We start from the raw sequence: 27,945 nt of genomic DNA, 5'->3' as shown, positions 1-27,945 counted from the left end.
ATTACATGCTTCTTTATTAGGTAGGTGATGCCTGTTTGTAAGGGACATGACCCACTGATCCTTAGAAGGTTCTGCTGGGAGTTAATTTGCCTGTGTAGCAGCCAAGAAATCATTTGCTGCTTTCAGTTATCACCAGTCCTTAAGCTCTTTGTGGCATATATCTAATGTAGCTGTAGGATGTCTCTACTACCAGCAGAAGCACCTTTACCTGACTTTTTCATGTGTATGTAGCTATTCTTACAAGCGAGCTGCATTAGCCTCTTGTGGTAGGTACAATACACACTAGTGCACAACTGCTGCATGTAAAGGAATGCTCTGAACTCACCTCATTTTAAAAGAAGGGCTTAGACAACCCATAAAATGCTGTTATAGCTATTCTAAAACACAGTGGCTGGCAGAGCTAAGGGTTTTATGTAATAGTTTCATGGTTAAAGCTCTCACACAAAACCCATCTGATAGAAGCAACTTGTTCCACCTCTCAGCCATATATAAAGTGGTGGCAAGGAGATTATCCCCTTACATTACATCCCCTTATTATACACCCTTCTTGATGAACCTAGGCCACTGGGTAGAGATAAGATGTGCCACTATAAGGAAATGGAAAATTCATAATGCTAGAAAAGGCAAGCACGGAGGAAAGAATGTGGTTGCATGGTCTCTGAGTCGGTACATTGTGTTTCGATTCCTGAAGCCAGGTTTCTTATTTTTTATTGAACAGTATAATTAAAATGCAGAAGCTATGTAATGGTTACCAGTCTTTAAGATTTACCTTTCTATGAAAGTACCTAATGACTGGGTTACAAAATTCTGTACTCTATGGCCTCCTTCTTTTTTATACAGGTAGACATCTGGTACTGAGAGTTTGACTCATACTAGAAAAAGAAGAGCAATTGAGCAGTCTCCTATGTTCTACGTGGGTACAGCTCTAGTCGTTAGCCATTTATATAAACACATGTTGGGATCATCATTTTATCTGGCCTATTTTAAATGGCAAAGAGTTGCATTGCTCTTTTCTATCCAAGTTCTATCAGTGGGTCAAGATGTCACGCATATGAGTGAAAAGTGTCCTTTTGTTTTATTCAATTAGGTAACCATGCCTTGGAGAGGGGCGGAAGTGCAAAGAAAACCTCATGTTGAAAGTTTCATATTTGCTAGTTCTTCAGAAATCTCTATGAATTGTATGGATTTTGGGCTTAATCTTCTGAAACTATTTTGTAGTTAAAAGAGAATTTAGAGATTAGACTTGTATATATTGAATGCTGCGGTGTGAGTATTTTTGTACAAAATTTAGTCCTTGCCTGTCTCAAACAATATTGTTAACAGTTTGATCCCTAAGGTTGTCTCATGTTAAAAATAACTACTTTCCTCAGTTTTATTTTAATTATCCTAACAGCTCTTTGAAACAGGATGTAGCAGGCTATGTCTGAATTCTACCCAGGGACTAAATGCAGATGTCAGGCAGGACGACCACCTTTATTACAATGGAAAGACTCTAAGGCAAGACAATACTTCAAGCCCCACATGCAAAACAGAGAGTTTATATCATTTCAATTTTCAAGCCACTAAAATTCTGAATAAAGAAAAGTAAAAACTAAGCATGCAAGCAGGCAGCTAGGTCCCCATCTAAACCTGATCATTAGAAACTTCTTTTGATACGATGCAAGTGCCTTAATCAGCTTACTTTTACCCCAGCCCTGTGTTGGATGTGGGCCACAGTTTTGTACCTCTTCTAAAGCTCTTTCATACCCTTAAAAAAATTTTAAAAATCCTAAGGAATGATAGGCAATTAACAAATTCTACCTGTATTGAACTATTCTAGCAAGAAATACAATCACTTCTCTAATTTTTGTTAATCTTTCATGTTTTAAATTCCTTCCACATCTAAGGGGAAAACATTTTTATTCTCTTAATACTAGAAGATTCATAGATATTTTTGATGTATAAAAAAATTATCAAGGGATTTGACTTCAGTGCTGGGAAAATTCAGCAAACTACTTCATAATTGGATATCTTTGAGTAGGAGTTTGAAACAGTCATTTATGGTTTTTTATTTTCATTTTGTAAAATTTTAGCTTCTCAGGCTAAACAAAAATCATATCTATGAATCCCACACACCACTTTCACCAAGCAAAAGGATGGGTTCTGAGGGTTTAACAGGCCACGGTGCCACATCAAAAAACATGGGAGCAACTTAGGCATATGTAAGCTTGAGAACCTGCAAAGAAAAGGTATATAATAATCTTGTAAGTGGACTTTTTTAGCAAGACAGTCCACAGCTTAGTCTTTCTTAGTCATTCATTATTATTCATTAGAGAAGCATCTTGTCCTAAGGCAAAAGCCTGACTCAGTTGAAATCAGTTGCAAAACTCCCACCTACTTCAATGAAGTGGAGATAACATCTCTGGAACTGTGTTCATTAAACTTATTTTTCAAGAATAATCATTATTTTTTCTGTGAAATTCAACCCCAGAAGGCAGTTAATTGCTTTAGTGAGTAGTGGAATTTTAAGTTTCAAGGCTGTGTATCATACAAAAACTTGAAACTTCGATGTGAAATAAGTGATTACATAGTTTGGCATAATTGCAATATGTCACAAAAAGACAAGCTGTTAAAAACTGCATTAGAGCTGGCAAAGTGAACACCTCTGAAGTACAACCAAAATGGTGTCATGCTTGCAACAGCAACACATATGTTCCAGAACATAGATTGCATCAGAAAAAATAAATGGAGTTTCTTTGTCAGAGAAAGAAATCATCTGATATTCTACCTAAACACAACAAAACCTGTCTTCATTTATTATTGGTTATGGTATTTGTACTGAGTGCATTCAGGATGGGAGAGTTTGTGGTGATGTAGAGCTCATAAGGGGAAAGAAGAAAACAATAGGAAGCAGTAATATTTGACCTGGAACCGATTTCAGACAGCTCACTGCTCAATGGTTAGTGCAGCTGGTAGCTACTCTATTCCTCCCCCCCATAAAAACACTTTTTCATTGGTACATCAGGCTGACAGCAACATGGGCCCGAGTGCCACTGGGCAACTGCTGCTTCCACCAGTATCTCTCAAACTCCTTTTTCACTATAACCTTTACTTACATAAAATTCCTGACCTTCACTAAAGAAATTAACCTTAAGATTAGTTGGTCTTTCCTGGAGGTATGGCTTCACCAGCAACTCTATGTGTATTCTCTCAAATTTTTTCATGATCTGTTCTTAATCAAGGACCACACTTGGGTCTGTGCTCTCTATATATTGGCGCTTATCAGCTGACTCAGTGGTAGTATTCAACCTCTGCTTTTTCAGGCAGAATGTGTGTGTGGCAATTTCATGTCCTGCCTAGCTTACAGGCTTCCAAAGGTATCCCAGGTGACCTTGTAGCCTTTTGCATTTGTCTGCGGATAATATCTACACATATCTACAGAAAGTCATGTCTAGAAGGATGCAAAATAGACCTCTCATTTCCTTGTTAACTTTTTCTATCTATACTCCCCTGAGTGTTCACAAGTGACCTACAGTGCACACTGAAGAAATCTGGTTATTAGCCAGCATTTTCAGACATGCATGTGCCAATTCTGGTTACTGTAAATAACACATAATTACTATAGCATTTCAGATAGCACACCATATTGGCTGACTTCTAAAACTGACTGGGAAACAGCATGACAGCAAGCAGTTGCAACATGCCTCATACCTCGCAGCTCGTCTGAAATGGACTTTGACAATTCTGAGGGCTGGGCATTCAAAGGAACTTAAGGCTTTTTATTCATTTGACCAGACTGTAAGACAGCGCACTGTCTTCTTAGGACTTTTCCCCAAACAAGCAGTTCCCTTGAGACCAAGCCTGCAAAGTTTAGACATCCAATATAAAGCCACACATTCTTTCAAGCTTATTACCTTGCTTTTCGTGTCCACAGACACTTGGAGGAGAAACACCAATCAGCTGTGAAGGTGCTACCTGGGCCATGAAATTTTGCCTACAGGATGTGTCTCGTTTTCCTTTGTGGCTTCTTAATCTGCGCTGTTCTTTTTGCCTGTGCATTTACCCTAGCATATTCTGGTGGCTTTGCTTTTGCAAATTTGTGTTTCCTAGGCTTAACAATATCCCTCTTTTTCTCCCCAGAGATATGTGATAGTAGGTCTTAGAACAGTTTGCTCTTTTTCTTACCCAGCGCATTACTGCAGCTGACACCATAAGGAGCACAACAGGCTATCCTCTTGAACACATGTACACACAAGCCCATAGATCCTAAAAGATGAGTGCAGGTTCCCTTTGTTATCAAGTATGTATGCAGGTTAGTCTACACTAATAGAAATCACATTTGAATAAATAGAACTCTGCAGAGTGGTGGTTCACAGTCTTTGATCTTCAGGTGACAAGTCATCAGTGAAGTAAATGCTCTGAAACTGTTTCATATATCCAGAATATCCTCAGTCACAAAGCTGACATGGGTTGTACTGGGCCACAAGAAACACAAGTTGCTCCAAAAGGTTCACGAATTTCTGTTGTACAGAATGTCTACTACTCTTAACGTAAAAAAGACATTTGTAAATTTTTACACTGTATATTCAACTTTTTCCCTAATGAAGTCACATTCAAGTCTTAAACTGAATTAGTGGTAATTTAGTAATTAAGTGGGATGAATTAATTCAGTTGAACAGTGTTTTATGCGAAAACTATTCATGTCAGGACTCTTTTGAAGCTAAGACAGGAAACTTTTAGAAACAAGACACAGATCTTCACAAGACTTTTACTCGGGATGAGAAAAGAAACTTTGAATACCAGTTATACCTTCCAGATACATTAAGTCATCTGTCATTTCCATTATACCTTTGAGAATTGCTTTTCCCCAGCTTTATGATGTTAAAGAAAGGCTGTATGAATAAAATTATATGCAAGTTAATTCAGCTTGCAACTGCCCTGTATTTCTGACAATACACTTCTGAATTCAACAGGGCTAACCCCTCTCTACTTTCCTCAGAGCATGTTATTTGTCCATAAATAAATGGCTGTTCATTTGGAAACTGTTTCATAGAGTGGTTCTGTGACTTCATAGTAATGTTCCCTCTGTTTGCAGGGTGAAGCCAGTACACATTTTACTAGCAGTTTCCCAGATGGCAAAGAGCTAGAAAGGTAATACTGAGCATGGTGACCAAACGAGCAGATAAAAATAAATGGAATACTGTCATGCATGGTATGCTGGCTGAAAAGTACATTATTAGACCATCATATCAGAGTATATACCTCAAACAATGAGTTAAGGAAGGTAATTGGAGACCTCATAGTGTCATAGACAACAAATAGGAAACATGCTGGGAGACCACACAGAGGGCAGTGAAAGTAGGGCTCTACGTATGCCACTCCAATGCAGCGCTCAGGCGCTAAATTTCCTGTGATATCAATAAGCTAAGAAGGAACCCGAAAAGAGTTTGGTTCTTACACGTTTTATTGGATCTAAGCAATGAAAGAGCAGTAGTTCTTTGGTGGTAGTTAAAAGACAATTTTTGCCTTATGAATATCGAACAAATTTTTCCTTGCCAAAAGAAAATGATTTACAATACATATTTTACTGTATTTGGTCCTTAGAAAAGGAAGGTGACATCTAAGGCATGTCCATTTGCTGTATTGTCAAGTTTTTTCCTAAATTTGATTTATATTATTTTTTTTCTTTCAGCAAAAGTTGCCACAGCCCAGGCCTATGAAACACAAAAAATGTCTGAGTCATTCCATATTTTTCAAACAGACTTTTTTTTCCCCATTCATAAATGGAAAATACTTTCCTTATGTTGTATACTTTTCTCTGGTGGGTTAAGGCAAGCAGAATGCCTTTCTGCAGGGCGCCATGTTGAGGAGCGGCCCAGTCCTTCAAACAGATCCTTGCAGTTTACCGCTGAACAAATGTTTACCTGTACTATGACATGAGAATGGCTTCTTTAACTTGTCACGGGAAACGAGTAAAATTGGCAATGTATCAGTCTAAATAGCAATTGAATGATCTGTTTTGTTTTCCATAAAATCACATTCTTTTAGCAGGTTTGTATAATTTTTTGTAGGAATGTGTTTAGCTAGCAGCAGGGTGCCCCAGCAACACACCAGGCCCTCATTTTTCTAGACTGAGGTGCTCTGAAAGTGTCTTCTGACATGGACTGTCAGTTCAGACTGTGGACTCTTTACCTCCTGGTGTTTGCTGGCATGAAGTCTGCTGAAGGAATCGTTCTCTGTCATCACACTGGGTGGAGGTAAGAAAGTCTACATGTATTCTAACATCTTCTTTCTATCCATACAGTTACTGTAATAAGGAGGCACAATAAGCATAGAGGAGTGATGGTAGATTATTTAAGAAAACATTTAAAGGAGTAATTTACCAAGTAAACTTCATATAGTTTAGATGTATGTTTATGTGTACATAAGCTGTTCACAAGATCAAGACATTCTAGCAGTTCAGTGGTAACTCTTCTCTGCTAAAACCCCATGCTTGAGTGTTACACTTCCCGTAAGATCATACAAGCCTCTTAGAAGCAGAAGTTGGCGGAGTCGTCAGTGGTTCCCAGCAGTTACCTCGATGGTTCAAAAGGTCTGGTTTATTAAAGTGTTTCTACATTGTTCAATGTAGAAAACGCAGAAGTGACATCTTCCTTTAGTATAAGAAAATAAATCTTTTCAGTGATGGCCTATGATATGACTTTATGTCTTTAATGCTTATACAACTTCCCCAAATAAGTTATATTATTCTGACTTTTATTATAGAATTTAAATTATATGTGTAGTCAAAAGCAAAACTGAATGAAACCTACATTGATAAATAATTTATGGCTGTATAGAACACAGGCCTAACTGCAATATTCAGGAAAGTACAGTGCCTGCCAGTTCACTAGACATTTTGTCATCTTTTAAACTTCAGTCTGAAGTATATAACCATTTTGATGAAAAATGTTTACAGTATAGAGTCTATAAATAAAAGTATTGTGTGTGCTCAGAGTAGGCATTTCCATCTTCAAAATTAGTCAGATATATACAGTTGCTAAATATTGATGTCCTATCACGTACAACATCCTAAAAAATTGCAAAGCATGTTACCACATTCATTTCCATATCAATTAATAACACAGAACCTTGACCCCATACTTTAGATAGCTGAAATTATAAATTGCTAATACAGGTAACAGAGAATAATTGGAACATTCCTTGGTGTGAAATGGTGATGTCTTCTTTTTTAGTCCCTTGTACCTGTAAATCATTCCAGATAACACATCTTAAAACTGAAGTGACAGGACTGATGAACAAATTCACACAGACTTAGTGTAACTCTTCACACTATATTCCATTGAGTGTTGCAATATATGTCAATTAATATTGCTTCTTTACCTTACAATAGTTTGAACACATTTTGTTCCTTCTAAATTATTTTAAGAATTCTGTCATTTACTAGGAATAAAAATCTGAGAATATCAATTGTCTTTTACATCTTTAGCATCAGGTAACAATTTATCCAGGTGTCAATTCTGAGATTTTCCAAAATTATATTTCTAAAATAAGTATGATTAAAAGGACAGGTTGCTTCATGTTAATTTTCCAAAAAGACTATTGTAACAATTAAAAAGTCTTGTTTTACTTTTATCTTGGTATATATTTAAGTATTTTATATAATCCTTTTATTTTTTATTATTATTTCAAACAAATATTCACTAACTGCTGTAAAGACATTGGTAGTTCATACTTTGCTAATCTGAATGCTCCATAATTGGTCCATAAGAATTCTCAACAAAGGCTTAATAGAAGAGACTTACAATGAGGTTTCTTCTTACTCAGATTCCCTTTCCTTAAAAGATACACCACAAGGATAGCTAATATAAAAAGCAGTATTGTAAAAGTGTAATTAATGTTATTAAATAATAGTTATTCAACAAAATAAAATAAAATTTTATAATGTATTATAATTATTTATTTACTTACTCATTTGAAAAATCTGTACATTTTCTCCTCAAAAGAAATGCAGCCTAAAAACATGGGCCAGCAGATGACAGGCAGAATCTTTAAATTTTATTTGAGACCTTAAAATAGCACTGAAGTAGAACCGTGTCTTTCCTCTCTGCAGAAGTTATCAGAACTAGTAACAGTCTACTTCATTAGAAATACATATGGGTTAGTAACATTTCATGACATTGAGTTCCCTGTTCCTAAGATCATCTCAAGGGTTGTTCTCTGTGAAAACTGGTTTTACAGTCCCATATATTTTTGCTAGGTAAGCTCATATCATACAATGCTTAATTATTATAAATCATTTCCGAGGAAAGATGGCTGAATGATGGAAAATTTGAGAAGTTGATTAAATCACAACAGCCACCGCAATATTTAACTGTGGTTGTATAGATTTTTTCAGGCTACAGTAACAAGAAGAAAATATAAGGAGCAAAGGTATGCAGTGAGCGTCCTCTTCAAAAAGAATCAGCAGAGCTTTAACTCAACTCTTAGCAGAATCTGTAAATCATAACATGCAGTATCACTCCCAGGGGCATACAGTCTGCAGGTGAAGTCTCACTGTCTGCTCTGTCCATACCGTCACAGTGCACTTTGAGATACCTAGGAGCTGCTTGTGGTTTATGGATAAACCATAATGATCTGATATATAGGATAACATACAGGACATCAAGTGCATCAATAATACAATTTAATAAATGAATTAACAGAGCGCTGATAAGATTTCCACATCAGCTCTTTTGAAAATATTTTAAACATGTAATGCAGAAGCATCAGTTATTTCACTATTTCTACATTTTTTAATAATTAAAACATTAATATTTTAAAATGAGGACAAAACACTTTTGACTTCTTTTTAATGACTTATTGACTTTATAAGACTATAGATCCTATCACTAAATGGCATTTCCTATTTTTCTACTTATAAACTTGGTTAACATTGCTTACATGTTTACATAAAAATAACATTTCTTTGCACAAAAGTACTTCTATTAATTCTATTGACTTACCATTTTTGCAGCTGTCACCGATACTGACTTGCACTACAGCTTTGAGTTTTCAGGCTCTCACAGTTCTAATGATAACCAGAGGGACTAATTTGAGTAACACTTCTGAATCAGAAGAAACATACAATGCTAAGCACACAATTAATAGGAATACTCTCTTCCGATAATACAAAGTGGTAATGTAGTATTAGCTGTTCTAAAACTCCTCAATATGTATAAATAACAAATATTATGGTATTTAGATAGTCTTAGCAAACATTTTTAAATGTATTTTTCTGCAATTGTGGCACAAATGATAATGGCTTGAATAAACATTAGTAAAATAATTCATGTGATAATATTGAATATACATATAATGTTAAATGTTAAGTTACAGTACTTTCAAACCAAACATGCTGCATAAACCAAAATTTCATAGTTTTCTCAATCCCTCATGTATTGTAAATTTAACACCACTATAGGTAATTTTTTTAACACAAACTCTGAAAAGTAAGGAAATGAAAAGATAAATACTTATCATTGCATTTTTCCCTTCACCAGGAAATATACACATTCTGTACACGACATTATTTCCTCCCTGCTCATGAGCAGATGACTTTAATAGCTTATAGTATGTATCTGTGCACAGAAGGATTGCTGAAGGGTCAGTGGAAAGCTGGAATCCCTTGAGCAACAGAATTAAGGGTGCAGAAAGTTTGATAATACCTTTAATTTTGATGACAGCTGACTCCCTATCCTATCAAGTCCATACAACACTGATAATATGGGCTAATATCTATTTCCAGTATCCAATTAAGCACAGAACTCTTGGTAAGACAGAACATTGTATTTACAATGATAGCTCTTTAACTCCTTCTTCGAACAGCTCAATATTTGGTCTTGAGAGTGCTGCCAATCAAATATAAAAAAGGCTGCCTTCAAGACAGCTGGGTACCATTTCTAAAGAGACTAAAAGAAAACACTGTAAATAGTGTTATCAAAATAGATGAGTTTGCGCTACACTGTGAGAAAAGAAAATATGAAGGAATAATCTTTGCCACAGCTCTTGGCTGAGATTGGAGGAAGAATGAATTGGTGTCACTGTGTTTAGGTCCATGAAATTTAGTGCTTAGCAGGAAGCAGAGACCACCTTTCCCCAGAATTACAGATCTTTGACCATGGCTCCTCTGGTCTGCCAAGAAGGTCTGGCTGCTTCTCAGCAGCACCTCCCAGAGACCCCTCTCCTCGAGCAGGCAGGGCTTTCATTCCTTTCCACAGGGAGTCCACTGTGTTTTCCCAGACTTCTCTGTTTGGGGTGGGAGGGCACAAAGGAGGTGAAGGCTTCTTCCTAATCACATTAAATGTGCTAATCAACTTGAATGTGTGGTAAACAAATCCTCAGTTTCTCATCACAAACACAGAATACATCCTGTTATTAACCTGAATACAAGCAAATGTTCCCGAGATGATTGTTGTTGGAGACATACACGGTGTAAGGGAGATGATTGTGCATGTTTCCTGATGTGCTGGAGCCAGACAAAAATTCTGTGTGAGTACTTAAGAACTCACATCTACCTTGTTTGTATAAAAGGAAGAGATGTCTTGTTACTTGGCGTTACCTTCTTTTTAAGTGTTTGAAACGGGAGCATACCACTTCTTAATTATTACAAATGAAGTTTCTGTTCATTAAGCATAATATTAATATTTTCCTTTTCTTTTCATTCATTACTTCCTCCCAAATATTTTCCACCCTGAAATTTTGTTGAAGTTATACACTTTAAAATTACAAGCAATTTTGGGTGTACTTAATGTTCCATATTAAACAAGTGGAATTTAAATTCTCGTTTCCTTGATGTTCTGTTTTATGTTAAACAAATTGAGGATTATGCATTGATGGTATAAATATACATATAATCACTTCTTTAATTATGCATATGATTGCTGCCTAACTTCGTAATACGCTCCTACAGTTACTGCAGAACTGAAAGATTTTAATTTTTGAACTGTTTTCCACAATATTAATTCTCTGTCATTTCAGGGTTTTCTATTAAAAGTATTTAAGAAAAGATTTATAACAGGCTTGACATTTACTTATCTGCATATTTATTGCTTTTTTTCTGTTTTCTTTAATGTTCTTTTAATGACAATTTTTAAACTGTTTGAATGATGGAAATGTAATCTAGAAAGAGTATTTAATATGTCTTCTGTAAATACTGGAAGAGAGGACTCGCAGTATCATAATGATTGTTTCTCCATACCACAATGAAAATATTTAATACTTAATACAAAAAATACCTGATAGGGAAGCGTCATCAGATTTTCAAACCTGATAAAGGTGACTAAGGGTACTTGTTTCCTATCCCCCTTGTCCGTCAATTCTGAACTGGACTAAGTAGTTTTCAGTCTGGAAAACTGAAGTCATCCAATGAACTATGGGAACGTGTGTTTGAAGTTTCTACACATTATGTGTGAGGAAGGTTCCTTGGTGGAGCAGCACCATGGCCCTTCTCCTGAGGCATCAGGCATCCGCTGCCAGGTGCGCCTACAGGTGGAGGGTGGGAGGGGAGCAGGGTGGTGGGGTGGGAGGTGTTAAAGGGAGGGAAGGCCACCCTGGGGGAGTGGATGGGGGTAGTGTTGGTTCCTGTGGCTCTCAATGAGGGAGGGCTTCTGAGCCTGCTGCTGCAAGGGGTGGAGGACTATAGAAAGGAAGCAGGTCTTGAAGCAGAAGGCTTGGTGTTGGAGCTGAGCTGTGATGTTTTAGCAGATATGGTGACTCTGAACTGACTATATCTCCATTAAGGTGTGCTGGATGATAAATTTTAGCCTGCTATGACTAGTAGGTGTTAAATGTGCTTCAGGATGCTCTTATTCCCAAAAGGAAGAGCTGCCAGTTGGGTAAGTAGAACCACATCCTCCTTGGCTTATTTTCCCTTGGAAAACCAGAGCTGGGCAGCTGCCAGCTGGGTGGCTGGGATTGCAGTAGGATAGGATGCCTGAGCTGACCTGCCTGCTGGCTGTTGCTGAAAGGGCAGCTCTGTGTCCTTCTCTTCTGGCTGTGCATTTTCCCTGTGTCTGCTTTGTTGGTTGGTGCTTCTCTGACCTCTCTCTGAGCCAATTCAGTTCATTAAACCACTAGCAAACTAACCCAAGCAAAACAGCAAATAGCTTTCCGCTGGATTAATGAGTCAGTTTACTGAGGGGTCAGATACATGCCAGGACTGGAACGTGAGGGAGAGGAGAATGGGACTGCTCCTTTTGGCATCAGAAAGCTGTTAAGTCTGCTCAGTTGCTCCCGAAGCACACCCCTCCGACCGCAGTGTGACAATGCAGATGAGGCCAATCAAAAGGCTAACCCCTGCTGAAAGGGATGTTCCTGCTTCCTTCCTCCTCAGCCTGGCTTTGTGCTCCTCCTGGCACTAATGCTTATTTAATCCTGCCACCAGCTACTCTAGGGGAGATTACCGCATTCTTTTGTTTGTTGAGGTGGCTTTCTAACCTACTTGGGGAGGGGTCAGATGGTGGTCGGGAAGACGTGGGAATGTGTGGCTGGGCTTCCTCTTAGTGTGTCAGTTGGCCTGAACGGCTTTGTTAGGCAGCACTCTGTGGTTCTGTTGGCTAATTATCGGGAGCAGCTGAACCCCAGAGCAAGATGAAAGCAAAGCATGCAGGCCTATGGGCTCAAGGGAACTGTTAATGTGTAGGTTTCTGGCAACTGATTATGACTTGGATTGTTCTCCAGCCAGGTTGAGGGGTTTCAAGTGAGAAAAACTCTCATTTTTGTGACTGAAAGCTAGTAGGAGGAGGTCATGCAGCAGGAATGACAGCTGTTGTTGCGGGTAAGACCAGTTCCATTACCAGCTGGCAGTTGTGTGGTAGTAATAGCTCACTTAAGAGAAGTATGATTGATCTGTAAAGCTGAGCTTACTACTGCAAGTATGTGTGTATACACATTCATATGTACTTACAAGAAATCCAGTGACCAGAGTCCCAAACCTCAGTGAGTTTCAGCAGGAACAAAAGCTGCAAATAGGTGTGACCAGTGAAACCATATGTGTCACCTGTGTTGAAGTGGTTGTAGAAATAGAGCACAATAGCAGGGAGTTATCTTTCTAACTTAAAGCATCTGATTGCAGGCTGCTCTTCAGTCAAGGCATCTATGGCTGAATTCTTTGACTATAAATGAAGAAAAGCCTCATGCTTGCATTCAAAGGTCCAAGTGGGGCCAAGTTCTGTTGGGGGTTATGCCAAAGGCAATGTGGGCTTGTTTTTTGTTAACTGTGGAAAACCACCTTGTTACAACTGGCTCACACCTTGTCTCACAAAGCCAGGGATAAATCCACAAAACTTTACGTATTAGTTTTTCTCAGATACATCTTTTGCTTCTAAAAGCACCTAACGTCTTTTCCCAGAGGACATTTTTGTCCTCTGATCTTCTGCTATATAGCCTCCCAAGTTCTGTTTCTTTGACAGACTGGCAGATCTACATTCAGCCACTCATCCTAATCATGCAATAATGGACCGACTTAAAGCATCAGGTGTATATAGCACATGGAGTAAACATGGTCTTGAATTTCTTTTTATCTGTGCCAATTGTTTATAAAACACTTGTTATGAGTGATTCTAATGGTGGATAAGATTTCAGATGATTTGTAGTAAGGCTATGGATTACAATACGCAGATCCTTCCCTAGATAAGTTACTATGGGACAGAGTAGTTTTCCACACTGTCCATGGTTGACTTCTTTTAAGAGGAGAAGCTCAGCTTCTCTGTAAAAAAGATCCTGACAGCACAGCATCCACTCCTGCTCTTGCAGGCTTGCAGTCCACTACAGAATGGGTGAGTGAGATTGAACTGTTGACCTGAAGCAACTAGCGATCTTTTTTCAGACCTGTGAGCATGCTGACCCTAGAAGATAGAAGTACTGTGTGCTAACTTTAGATTTGTTATTTTCTTGGGATTCTGGAAAGGTAAAACTTCTAATAACTCTGCTGTAAGATGGACTTACCACTCTGGCTAGTGAGGATAGCCTTGATAGCAAACACTGAAGTAAATGAGCAGGCCAAGCACAACCCAAGAGGGTGTTAGAGGATTCTTGTGGCAATATTCCTGCTAATCTTGAGACAGATGTATTGAAGGTGAATGTTCTGGGGATAGATTAATTTGCATTGTGTTCAGTTAAGACCCATAATGAGAACAGGTATGCAGAAAATAAAAGCAGAGCTAAAGTTGTTCACTTGGTTGCCACTCTGGCATGCACAATCTGTACAGATTTAAATTTGCATATTTAATTTCCCTGTATCCAGTGCATTTGCAGAGCCCAGCAAATTGATTATTTTTGCAGTGAGTTGGTTTGAATTCAACTGGTTCTTTTACAATGAAGTTTGGTTTAGGCTTAGTTGATGTAATGATTCTGAGCCACAGGGGCCTTCCAGTAGTAACATGGTGAAAAATGAATGTATGTATGACACACAGGGAAATATATGGCAAGAGCTTTTCAAATTTACTGAGACTGAGCATGATGATAAAATACAAATTTAAAAGAACAAACATCTGTGCTTTGGCTAGCTATCAGTGTAACACAAGTAATTATACTTGGAACCTAGGAAAGCAATTTTAGACTCTGCATAGTAAGACTTGGTTTGGAAGCTACTTTTTGCATGCTTCTTGACCTGCGTATGCTTTATCATCTTTTATCTTGAAATTTAATTGATGGGGTGTTGGAAATGTTTAGCTGTCAACACAAGACAATAATTACAAAATGAGTTGTACTACGGCTATCAAAATGGAGTTTGAAAATGTGGGCGACTAGTGAAAAGATTTCATATCTCTCCCCCAAAAGGCATATTTGCAACTTTCAAAAGTACTTAAATGACTTGAAGGTTCAGTCCTTCTACTTTCTGCTAGGCTTATGTTTCTGGATATGTTACCAGTCTCTGCAACAGAAACAAAAATGAGAAGTGGTCTGCTCCAATGGCAGTAAAGGATGTACTTATTTTATGATACAGGTAGCAGTTTCTGAAACCTGCAAAGGTGGTGTGTGCTTTTCATCAGTGGGGAGAGGAAACAGTGGATGAACCTTACCAGTGCAGCTCACAATAAAACTAGAAAGATTCTACATATACAAGATGTAGAAACTTTAGGTCCTCCCCAAACTTCTGTGACATATAGACAGTGAAAGAAGTTGCTGGAGAGCATAGTGCTTTCCTGTGTTTCAGCAAAGACTTGACAATTAAAATGTATCAAATGGTTTAAAAGGTGCACCTAGCATGCTTGATCAAAACCCTTTTTTATTCAAAACTACAATCTATTAACATTTCTTGGACAGGTATGATGTTTGGTCATTTATTTCAGCACCTTTTTTTTACCTTTTATACTACTCTCATGAAAGCGATATACTTGCCACATAATAATAAAGCTGATTTCTTAAACGATAAAAAAAGCAAAGAAAAAGTGGCATTGCTATTTTCATGGTAGTAAAGTGTTTGTACATATTATCTGTGAATCACCAGGGAAATCCTAGGTGAAATAATTAATATACTGGAATTTAGGAAAGAATAAAGCTACTGTGGAGAAGAAAGCAAAAAATAGGGCAGTAAGAATGTGGCATATAAAAATACTGGTTAAAAAAATAAATAGATCTTGGTGGATACCTATATGCTTTTTTTGGAGTTCATATTCAAACTTTGCAAAATATTGATTTTCAGGTTATCATTCAAAATTCAAATTCAAGTACATTTTATTCAATGAATGATGTGATTAACATTTCCTTTCACACATACACACACAAAAAAAAGTGTTTTGGGAAAGCTAACTTTGTTTATTAAGACTTCCAGAATGTATGGTACATTTGCAGTATTATGGAAATGAAATGCTTGATTCTGCTACAGGAAGAGATGCTTTCCCTTTTGTTTTGTAGCACAGTAATGATCTAGTTTCTGAAGTGATAAATGTCTGATAAAATTCCCCTAAGTGGGTACTAGCTGTAGCTCTAGAAAAGTGATGCAGACTTGGGTTCTTATTTCAGGTCCAGTAAATACCTGCCTACGTGACTTCCCAAAGGAAAGATTGGTGTGTATTCAGGACACCTCTGTGGCCTGATGGCTTGGGTAGCCTGCCCCACTAGGCCTGGTGTGTTTCACCCTGGCTGCTCCGAATAGAGTGGGCTACTTAATTGTGCTTCCCACTTTTAAAGGAGAACTTGGATGTGCAGGGGAAAAGATTTGGAGGGAGGAGTATGAGCGTGAGGAATCTCTTCTGATGAAGCTGTGCCCTTTTTCTAAAGCACATGATGAAGTTGGACCTAGAAGCCAGATTACCCCTGTTTCAAATGGATTCAGGACCTCAAGCATCCTACAGCCTGTTTCTTAATTTATATGACCGTGGGGGAAAAAAGCCCCTTTCCATGTCTATTTTTCAGTCTAGGTCCTAATTGCCCTAGTTTAAGTACTTGAGGCAACATAGTGAATCAGACCACTTCAATGCCTTTTCTCACTTTTATTCTGGTTCGGGCTATCAACGAGTGAGTCACCTGGAGCTTTGTCTCACTGCAGCGAGATGCTCCCATTTCAGCATAATTGCTATGGTGCACAGCATTAAAGGAAAAAAAAGTTCCCTGTACAGTCTATCCAGTCAAATTTTGTCTGTGGATGTAATGGGTGCCCTACAGAGACTGAAGTCCAGTGAGTTTTGACTGTTCCCCAGGGGACAGTTGCTGAAGCCTGAAAGGTCAGACAGCAATCGCTGCAGAGACCCTCCTGGTAGTTTAATTGCAAGTTGCTGGGGAGCATCTTTGGTCTGTCTTTTTGAATAGCAGGTCATACTAACTGTGGTGTTAATGTTTTGCAATTCTTCAAGTACTTATAAATGAGTGTTTTCTTCAGTCTGGCAACTTGAAAATTTAAAAAAGACTTCTTGTTTGAAACAGAATAAACTTATTCTTTGGCTGATCGTTTTCTGGATACCTTGCCTGGAGTTGTCCTTAAAAACTGATCATTTAAAAAAATCATATTCAAAGTAACAAATATTTCAAAAGGCATTTCAACATGTTGAGGAGGGTAGTGACGGTGGCAAGCAAATATTTTTTCAATATCTGTAGCTGAATAATTGATACATTCATGAAAAACATTTACTTCAATGGCTTTTTTCCAGAAAATTTGGCATTATTGTATATAAAAAGCCAGATAGTGTGTGTTCATTATGCTCATATATAGATTTTCTTCTATGGTTCTATTTTTATTCTGATGGGGCATAATTGGGAAAAATATTTGGCTAATTAAGATTATCTTGTAGGGTACTTTTATGTCATGTGGATACCGTATGTATTATAGTTTTAGTTTACTGTGTAGCAAGTGTTTGTTGTTCTAAAGCCAGGTAGCTTCCAGTATATATATTACTTGCACATATTTCTTTTTGAAAGAGGACATGATTGTAATTTGGTGTAGACATCATAAATGCTTTATATGCGGTAAGACTTGTAAATACTTCCACTCATAGAATGTTTCTTTTGTCCTACAAATTGCAGCAACTTGTCAATTACTTGCAAAAATCACGCTGAAGTTCACTAGTAATTACATTTTCTACTATAATTCTGTAAAATAGTGAGGTGTCAACTTATATTTGCATTCTCAACTCAGTTTTTATTTGTTTGCTTGAAGGAGAAATAACTCTTTTCTATGAAAAAAATTACTTCAAGTAGCCACTTATATGTGTAAACTTAATTGTTTTGTATATAGAAAACCAGTGAAGAATGCCAGCCTTCATACTTGAATGGCAGTACTAGAATTGTTTGACAATGAATTAATCACTTAAAAGCATGAAAAGCTGATATAGAGGTGTCAATTCAGTCAAACAATCAACCACTTGCTTAACTTCCAGCAAGTGTTAGTAATTTTTTCTGTTCAGCAAATATGAGCTTACTCGGTGAATTTAATAGGATTTAAGGTTAGTTATGCTCTGAATAGTCTACAAAGAGAAAGAGGTCAGAAATTTAGTTACTTGCATGATGAGTTTTTCTGTGTGAAGATTCTTTTATGAGTGGATGATAGTTTTGTAAATGTTATGGAAACACAAGTATTGCATGAAATTATAAATGAGTATCATGTCGAAACAACGTTGAATAATGGAATGATGACACAGGGAGCGAATGTAAGATTGACAGTCTTGTAAGAGATGCCAGTGAATATCCTTAAAAGAACTTCATTTCCTACAGACCAGAAATACTTCCACACAGCATCATGTGCAACCCTAAAACTTCCAAACTATAACACAATTCTTTGATTCACAAATGAAGGCAGACTACTGTGGTGGCTTTCCAAGCCAATGGGCAACCTCCGCCCTGCTTATCTGTCCCAGTTCCCCTTAGCTCCATGGGCCTGCTGCTTTCCTGAGGTCCGATTCAGCAATGGGGGAAAAGGAGGGAGAATACAGTGTGGGCCTCTTTCAGTGAGCATTAAGAACTAAACCCCAAACCACCCACACAAACCAGCTAACAGAAGCAGCAGAAGATGCTTAAACCAAGGCTTTGAGGATCTGGGGAAATAATATCCATTTGACTGTTTCAGATTTAAAGGCTTTGTGCTTCGTGCTCTCTGCTGTGGAGCTAAGTCCACGAACGGTAGTGTGTTGTGCAGCTGTATGAGGCTTGGTGCTTTGGACCCTGGAAGCCTGGAGATGTATTCAACCTAAGAAAACGCTGCTCTTCCAGAGGAGTCTCGAAATACTAAGGATGATGTTTTAAAATGAGGTAATAAGGATTTTTGGTCTGTCTCTGCAGAGTTAGGGAGCTGAGAAAGCAAACTTCTGTTTTACAGAAAAACTGATCACAAACATTTTAATTTATTTTAAACTGAAAGAATTGTTATTCTATGGGAAATGCCAAAATGTTTGTTTCCTGATTTGTAATGAAAAAATGTGTAGAATTTCCCAGCAACAGTGATCCTAGGTCTGGGTGTTTTCTCAGCTGTATCTCAGCTGCAAATCTGGAGAAGCAGCAGGCTTGAATCTATTTCTGAGTTCCACCATCTCTTCTTTCTCCATAGTTTGGCTTGCAAGTGAGGGAACATCTAGGCTTGTGAACTAGCTTTGAGATCAGTCTCTTACTATTTACTGAATAGGACAAAAGAGACGTGCCAGGACAAATCTGAAGACAGCGCTGTATCACAATTTCCTAATGTTTCAACTAAATGTTTCTTAGCCTTTTGGTTAAGACAGTTTTCATTCAGGGCTGTGAGGCACTAGAAGAACCTAATCATACTTGAGGTTCAAAATCCTGAGAATCGTTATTCCATTCAAAGTAGTGTTAAATGAAATTTCTGCTCTTATAAAACACTTAGTAAAAATGCAACCCTGAGTATACCTAAAAACTGATATTTGACCAAGTTTGACTTTATGCCATTTTTTCTGTTTTAATAATTTAATAGCAAAACCCGTTTATATTACTACTGCAGCTTTAGTTGTATTTTAAGTGAAAATCTAATTTTTAAATAAGCAATCAATTGCTTGAGTTTCTCTTAAAAAATTAAAACAGTCCATTAGAATGTCTCCCCCTCCAGCATGTTCTTTCTCAAAGCATAAAAACCTGGCGGGGCAGATTACTAAAACAAATCCCCACAAGTCATGGTTCCTTCTAGAAGAGCTGTTTAGCTGATGAATCTAGCAGTGCAATGGTTTGCATAAGACTTTGGTTTTGTTGTTGCAGCATAGTAGGCTTGGTTATGTGTTACAGGTGTGAGCTTTCTGTGCCAAGAAATTGTACAAGCAAATCTGTCAGTTCTGTCTGTTGCTTCAGAGCTATTTAGGAGATTCGGTTGGATACACCTTTGAGTGCCATTTCTGTAAATAGGAAAATACTTGATGTCAGTAGATGGTGCTGGAGAGTACGTGGCTTACTTCCTAGGCTGTTGTAAAGCTGGTTTAACTTCTACTCTGCTGAGAAAATGGTTTCCTTTGTGAAGTACTCCCAGAAATGTCCACAGATTTTTACTTACTTGAACGTTTTTTTCTATGGAGATTCCTACTTTTGATCGGGTTTGCTAAATGCTGCTGTTACAACTGGTTTGTAAGTCTGTTTTGTTCATTGTATGCTGTGCCTGAAATGGAACCCCTTATTTGTAGGTGTGGCCATAATACTAAAGCCAGGCTTGACTGGTATCTGATCAGGTGCTTTGTGTTTGTTGAAATGAAGTTTCCCTTTGTAAAATCAGTACTTAGGTGTCTTAAATGCAGATGGCTTATTTTCTTGCCTTGCCTTGAGGCCTTCTGATTGGTCGTGGTTGGAGGCACAGAATTTAACAATTTTCTGCACTTTGTAAACATGTTTCCACAAGATAGAAATAAACATAACATGAGAAAATCTGTAGAATAATATTCCTAAGGAGTCTGTTAATGGGCTACAAATAAGGATCAGGGGCTTGACGAACTTATTGGGAAATAAGAGGTATTAGTGTTTGATAGATACTTTTCTCCACAGTACATTTAAAGACATTTGCATTAAACATTTAAAAAAAATATTAATATTATTTTGCTGAAAATAGCATTTTAAAAAATGAAAACTTATTTAACTAGTGGTTTAAATGTTAGTATTAACTAAATCTTTGTATATGTTCTTCCTGATAGAATTAATACACAGACATGATAATTCACATTCCAGCCAGACTGTAGTAACAGGAGTCTACAGACTGACTGTAGCCATGTAATTCCCACTAACTTCAGCAGTGGTATTTGCTACCTAGCATTAAGGGACCAGGTATTTAACTAGACGTATTGGCTGAGGGGATCTCTGCTATGAATGATATGAAAATTAAACTGAACCAAGTCCGTTTAACAGCCACAATTTTGGTTTCTAATTGTATGCTTACACGTGTCTGATTGTCATGTTGCTGCATAGTAAAGGCCCTAAGATGTCCATACTTGCATGTGAGGTAGTGTGTGGCAGCTGTTATCCTAGAACAAGTACTGTTCCTATAGTCCACCGAGGGTTTTAAGTAAGGATATTCTAAAAGAATTTGTGTTTTTCAGAGCCATTGATTACTCTCCTGGATATACAAAACCAAAATTCTAAAAGCAAGCCAAGTGCTTTACATTCTCAAGTTTCTACTAGGGGGAGAGGGGGAGCAATTACCTTCTAAATTCTGTATTGCTTTCCATAATTAGTGTTCAGCTTTTAGAACCTTTTGAGAGTGTTACAAGATTTTTTCTTTCCAGTTTGTATTTTCATGATAATTTAGAAAATATATATAGATGTGAAATCTCATGGGATCGTGTTGGTTTTTGGTGGAAACAGAGTGCAAAACTTGTAAGTAGTTTTCTTTTGAGGCTTGTGAAGAAAGATTTAAAAAACGGAATTTGGCTTTAGAATTTTGCAGAATACTGTAACTCAGATTTTTACTAGAGACTGCCACAATAGAATGTAAACAATGCAGACAAGTGTTAATGACATCACTGAAGGAAGTTTTCTCGTGCTTTTTGTCTAGCTGAAGAAGTGAAGACATGAAAGGGTAGATGATTAAATATTCATGTTTGTTAACAAAGCAGATATTCTGGATCACATATTAAGTTTGTGAAGATGACTGAAATTTTTGGCTGCAATGAAGTTATCTCAGTGTCATCAGCTGAAGAGCTCCAAGTTTTTATTACATTGCTCACTACTTATCTTAAAATTCTGGAGAGTGTTTTGGGAAACAGTAGTGGTGTTTCTCAGTCCGGATTCGTATTACTGTGTTGCAGGTATTAATTTAGAACCATAACACAAAACTAGGAACGCTTCATGCTGCAACATGGGAGTTAGTGTATACAAATATTTTTGTTGGTTTAGAGAGAACACTTAAGTCTACAGTTCTTAATGTTTAGCACCCTGTAATTTTAAGGGGTTCCATTTTTCTAACGTTCACAATGATAATTTTCATTAAGAGGCATGAGGGTTAGATTTTTTTGTTTGAAATAATGTTAAGTTTACACCCTTCTGCCACAGTAGAGAGAGAAAGAAGGATCTGTCCTTCAGTCTGTTCATGGTATAGTTAAAAAAACCTGAAAAGTATAAACACTGAATTCCTGAGCTTGCTGTGAGATGGAAGGTCATTAACAGGGCACTTGAGCAGATTGGTATTACAGTCAATTGAGATGCTGAAACATCCTAAATGGCCTAATGCAGCAACTAAGTGCTTCTTAAATTCCAGAACTTTTACTTGAGGAGAGCATTTGTGACCAAAGTGAATTTCCATTTCCTTTAGTAAATGCTGTTTTTATATAGTCATAGTTGAAGGGGCAACATAGCGTAAACACAGCAGTTTGATTCTATCTCCACAGCAGCACTGAACTAATTTGTCAAGTTATAAACATGAAATTTGAGTCTCAGCTAAATATATATTGTTACACATTGAATTAATAGAAATGCCAGGAGTTTGTGTGTTAATATATACATACACTGTCAATGTAGCCCTGTCAGACTAATCAGCATGCAAATTAGTATGGTTTCACCCTTTGGGAAGCTGAAATTTTACCAGTGTCCAATCGATTCAGCATTATAGAAAGGAAAAAATAGATTTAATTTAGCTTCTTTGTATTGTAGAAGTAAATTTGTCAGGAAAGAAAGAAAGAGAGGGAAATACATGATATTTGATTTTGTTTATAGCTGTTCTAGTAATGAATTGTCTTTAGAGCTAGCAGTACTTTGTAGGAGAGTGCCAGGTTGTGTTTGGTAAACACTGAGGTTTTGTTTGTGGTTCTGTCTGTCTCATTCAAAAGTTGTGAGAACTTTATTTGAGGGACAATACAGAATACATCTCCTTATGTGTAAATTCCTAGATGAAAGGTGATATCTGCATGATTCCTCACACTAAATGTAAGGGCTTCCTGTAGCTCTTTATTGTGGAGGCTACAGATGGAAGAAAAGGGCATGTGGACAGATCAGACCAAATGCAGCAGCCGAGTGATAACAATAGTGAAGTCTGCAGGTTTCAGAATGCTAGCACTCTGTTTGGCAATTCTGTATGTAGTTGTGCTCTTGCATAGGAGTCATCTTCCCATCAATGAAAAGTATGTTCTAAAAGTCTGAAGAGTTTGTGAACCACTTTGAAAAAAATATCCTAAAGGAGGTCTAAGGTGTCTAGCAGATGATATTTGCTGTCTTCCTGTACCTTTTTGCTGTGGCTATCTCATCCCTCTATCCAAGGTTATCTCCTTTGTAATAGAAGACAAAAGAGAATATGTGGCTGTGTCCCAGCTGCTCCAGTTTACTATCCAGCACCTTAATTTAAACACCTTTTGAGACTGGCCTTGCATTGAGATGCCAGGCTGTGATTTGGAGTTGGTGAGTGAGGAGCATATATTCCCTTTTGCTGACTGTGTGATTGACAGGCATCGCAGTAGAGGGGTAGCTATCAAACATCTGGGAAAGAGGAGAGCAGGTGTATCTTAACACCTGTTTTTTGCCTACTTGCATGAGTCAGATCTTATTCAATGTGTCATGAATTACCTCTTACATGTCTAACAGACTCCCATGTTGTATTTTGTGGGATAATATACAACTTAGTGGATGAATGCAACTATGATCTGTTCCTTTCTTCCAAGTGAATCTTTGCCAGTTTTGTCCTAATTTCAACAAGCAGGTTCTAAATTGAATGGACTTCCCTTCTGTGCGTCTGTCCTCCCAAAGTCTCTTGCTGTTATAGTTCTGGCAAGCATGGCTTAAAGAATTTGAAAGATGCAAGGCTCTCATGCTTTAAGGACAAAAGCATAAATCCAGGGATGCACTCAGGTGCATCAAGGCCACTCACTAGTATAACCTAGAGGTAGTGCTTTAGTGTGTCCTCCTCAGCAAGCTCCTGCTCAAATGTATTGCTCTTATCTGAGGCCATATGTCGCACTGATCTATGTAAAGGCCAAGACTAGGGCAAAGTCAGCTGCTATTAATAGCTTTCCCTTTTTGTCTTTCTTTCCAACAGCCCTTCCTCACTTGGGGAAGATAGAAAAAGGGAGCAAGGAGGAATATCTGTCTATACAGTTACGACAATGGAAAGGAAATAAACAATAACGTTGACACAAGGAGATTTTGGGAAGGGTTTGGAAGGAAGAATATATGAAAATCTAGATATGCACAAAACTGTCTTACAACTTTTGAATACTTAAAACCTCTTTGTATTCTGAAATGGAAAAATAAGTTCAATTGTGGTGTTGTACATTTTAAAGACAAAATCATTTTTTTTAACAGAATGAGTTTCCTTTTATTTCTAAATTGCTTTGCTGCTGGTTGGGAAGTTTTGACTACTTAGCTGAATATTCTGACTGTGAGCACATTTTCAGATTAGTAAAACCAAAAATCAGTTTCAGTTAACTTTGCCTTTAATAGGTTGATATTCTGAGGTATTGACTTCTGAAGATTCTTTTCTAGCTTTTAGTTTGGCACTCTTATCTACATGCTTGTATATTACACATTATGACCCTAGTTTCTCCTAGCCATCATAGTCACTGTTCAAAAGCAGTATTTCTCTTTTCTGGGAAGTCAGAGAGAATGTGTTTGTATGTATGGTGAGTCCAACGTGTACTGGATTTATGACACAAAAATGGATCAGTGATGTGTGCAGTGAATCTGCATCAGAGGTGCATCAGGTCTACCATGTCTTCAAAACAGTATAAAATTATGCATGCCCAATGACCTCTTGCTCTGCTTTTTGGACACCTGAAATTTTACCAGAGCAGCTTGGAAACTTGGCAAGATGTGGAATACTGGAAATACTGAAGAAATGTACAAAAAGAAAGTGTGTGATAAATTGCATCTGAAAAGCATAAGTTAAGACTTTTTTTTTTCCCCCCAGCCTCTTGTATGGGATTGATTTAATAGATAAAATAACAGTCCTGCATAAATTGTTTGTGATGCACCTGTATGGTACTGGTGGATACTTCTAAAAAAAGATAGGATTTTTGAAATTTATTTATTTTTGGCTGTTCACTAAAAGCTGAGGGAAGACAGATAGATATCCAGAGTAGGCAACATTCTATGCCACAACAGCAAATACTTCTTGTATTTACTTTGTCTTCCTCTAACAGTGGGAGGAAGTCTGTGGAGGAAGAGGAGTTATTTTGCAAGATATCTCTCAAATCAACAGCAAAATCTGAGAAAGGTACTTTTATTTGCTGTTTACCAGCATTTTGAAGATTGTCTTGAGTCTAATCTTAAAGTTGGTCTCAAATCACATAGGGTTACTTGCTTATTATGGCATGAGATTCATTTCTTAGAGGATCCCATTTCAACTATCATGTAACATGCTGCTTATCTATTGATCTTTTGAACTTTCAGGTCTCTGCATTTGTTCCTCTACTGTGGCTTTGCAGCCACCTATTAAAGCTGTAATAGCATAGCTTAGTGCTGATAATAGTTCGGTATCTTCAGTAATAGATGACATGCCTCAAACATTATGTTCACCTAGTAATTCCTCTTCTGTTTTTTACTTTATGTATTTTTTGAACCAGTAGATACCGCACGTGGCTTTGGTTAAAATTCCATTTGAATAAGCACTTCAGGAGATGAAAAAGTATTTATTAAAAAAAAAAACCAAAAACTTAATAAAAACTTGAGTATGATTGCAATGGAAGTATTCCCACTAGGCTTGAAATATGGTTCCTGAACCACTAATAAGCTACCATATGACAAGAACACAGGTGAAAAAAAAAAGCTGGTGGAAAAACTGGTGAATAAACTTTTGAGATAGATTATATGAAAACATTTTAAAAGGTTATTAAATATATCAAGTATAGCCTCTTACAGTTCTTAAAAGACAATTTCTAGATTTCTAGTTCTAAATGTGGGGGAGGGGTGAAAGCAGACTTTAGTTCATCTGACAACAGCAGTGTTTTCAAACCCTAATGGTAAAATAAAAAAAATCTGCACAAATTACTTTAAATGCTAAAGCAAATTCCCTTTGGACATCCTTTTTACTAAACATGGCTGAAAAAGTACAAAATCTAGTATTCAATACAAAGGCCAGCCTGCTCTTTGGCCAATTGTATAAGCAATTGAAAATGTTAATTTCAAAAGTACCTGTATTATACTTATCAACGATTTTAACTAATAAAAGTGAAGGGAGTTTTTTAAAAGCAATGTACTTTCTTCAAACTTGACTAGTTAATTTTCAGTAGCTTGCTCATTATTTCCTGTATGTAGCACAGATGACTCAAAGGGTGCTTAAGCTGTATCTGATTAACATTTTACTAGTGTCTTTGTATAAGGAGAGATGAGAAACAGCTGTGGAAGGATAAGAGGGTCTGTTCCCTTCTGATAGACCTAGAGGGATGTTATTATCAGGAAGTAAGTTGCTGGCTGCGGTTTATTCTTTGAAGAAAACCTTGCTTTTTTGTAGTGGGAAAGAGACAAAACATTTGAGGAGGCTCCTTTAACTACATCATTACTACGAAGGGGACCTGTTTTTCTGCTGGATGATAAACTCATGTCGAAGGTAGTCATAGCCAGCTCCAGCAAGACAAGTAATGAAATCATTGCTATAAATCAACTCCTCTATTTCTCTGCATAGTGAAATTAGAACCTTGTCTGTAAATTTTCATCATAGTGTAGGTAATGTATTGGTTTGAAGTTGCAAAAAAAGTTACGTGTTCATTTTTAATCTCTAATTTTTTTAATTGCATAATCCTTAAAGCAAAGTAGAAGAAATGTGTGCCTGCCAGCTCACTGGACAAGGTTAATGGAGTAGTATCTTCTCTTATACAACACACAGTGCTGGATGTAGTGATTGCACCTCCAGTTTTGCAATGGGCCAAAACATAGCTATAATGTTACTTCTCATGTATGGTATTAGATAATGCAACTACTTTTTTTTAAAAAAACACCACAACTCAGTGGTTTCACTGAACCAAAAGACTTATGAAAACACCAGTAAGGCAAAGCATATGAGCAATTATTTGAAATTAAGCACCTATTTAAATTCTGTAAAAGGCAAATATGTGCCATCTTGTTTGGAATCTGAACATAATTTGGTTTTATTCGTATAGGAATGATTACGTTTAAAACTAACTTTTATAATACAAAAATGAAGCAGGAAAACTTTTCACTAATCTGAATGAAATACTACTAATGTTCCTATTGGATTAAATCTAGGATGAAAAATCTACCTTCAGGGTTGTCTAGTAGATCTCAATCCTTCATTGTCTGATATAGTTACAAAAATCCAAATGTAAGTTTCAGCACTTGAAAAAACAGTAGAAAAGTAACCTCAGTAGGTTTTTTGAGGAGTGGGGAATTCTGTGCTATTAAGTTTAGCTCTTTAGAACATACTAAAAAATAAGACCTGAGAAAGCCTATTTTATTTTTTTGTGGATGGAAACATTATTCATCAAAAGTTACAGGACACCATTTTCTGTGGAAATTGCATGACTTTGAGACAGGACTGAACAATTTAAAACAAATCAGTCGGAATAAGTAGCTTTTACAGAATCACAGAATGGTGTAGGTTGGAAGGGACCTCTGGAGGTCATCTTGTCCAACTGCCCTGTTCAAGCAGGGCCACTGAGAGCTGGTTGCCCAGGACCATGTCCCAGTGGTTTTTAAATATCTTCAAGGAGGAAGACTCCAAAACTTTCCTGGGCAACCTGTGCCAGTGCTGTCATCCTCACAGTAAAAAAGCGTTCCCTAATCTTCAGAGGGACCCTCCTGTGCTTTGGTTTGTCCTCATTGCCTCTTGTCTTGTCACAGGGCACCATTGAAAAGAGCCTTGCTATTTCTTTTTTGTGCCTTTCTGTCAGGTATTTATATACATTGATAAGATCACCCAAAATAAATTAAATAAATGGGAAAATTAATCTAGTAATTAAAAAGACAAACAAAGATAAATTTCTTGCTGTATCAAAGATAAATTTATGAACTGATTTAATGCATTATTTTTGTTCTGAAAACTTCCTAGAATATAGTCCTATTGTTTCAACCACTCTTCAATATCCTTCTCCCTTATTTATAGTGTGGATTATACTAAAAAATCTAGTG

Source organism: Falco peregrinus, chromosome 1 (genome assembly GCF_023634155.1).
Source record: "Falco peregrinus isolate bFalPer1 chromosome 1, bFalPer1.pri, whole genome shotgun sequence".
Taxonomy (NCBI): Eukaryota; Metazoa; Chordata; class Aves; order Falconiformes; family Falconidae; genus Falco; species Falco peregrinus.
Note: the sequence above shows the minus strand (reverse complement) of the source record.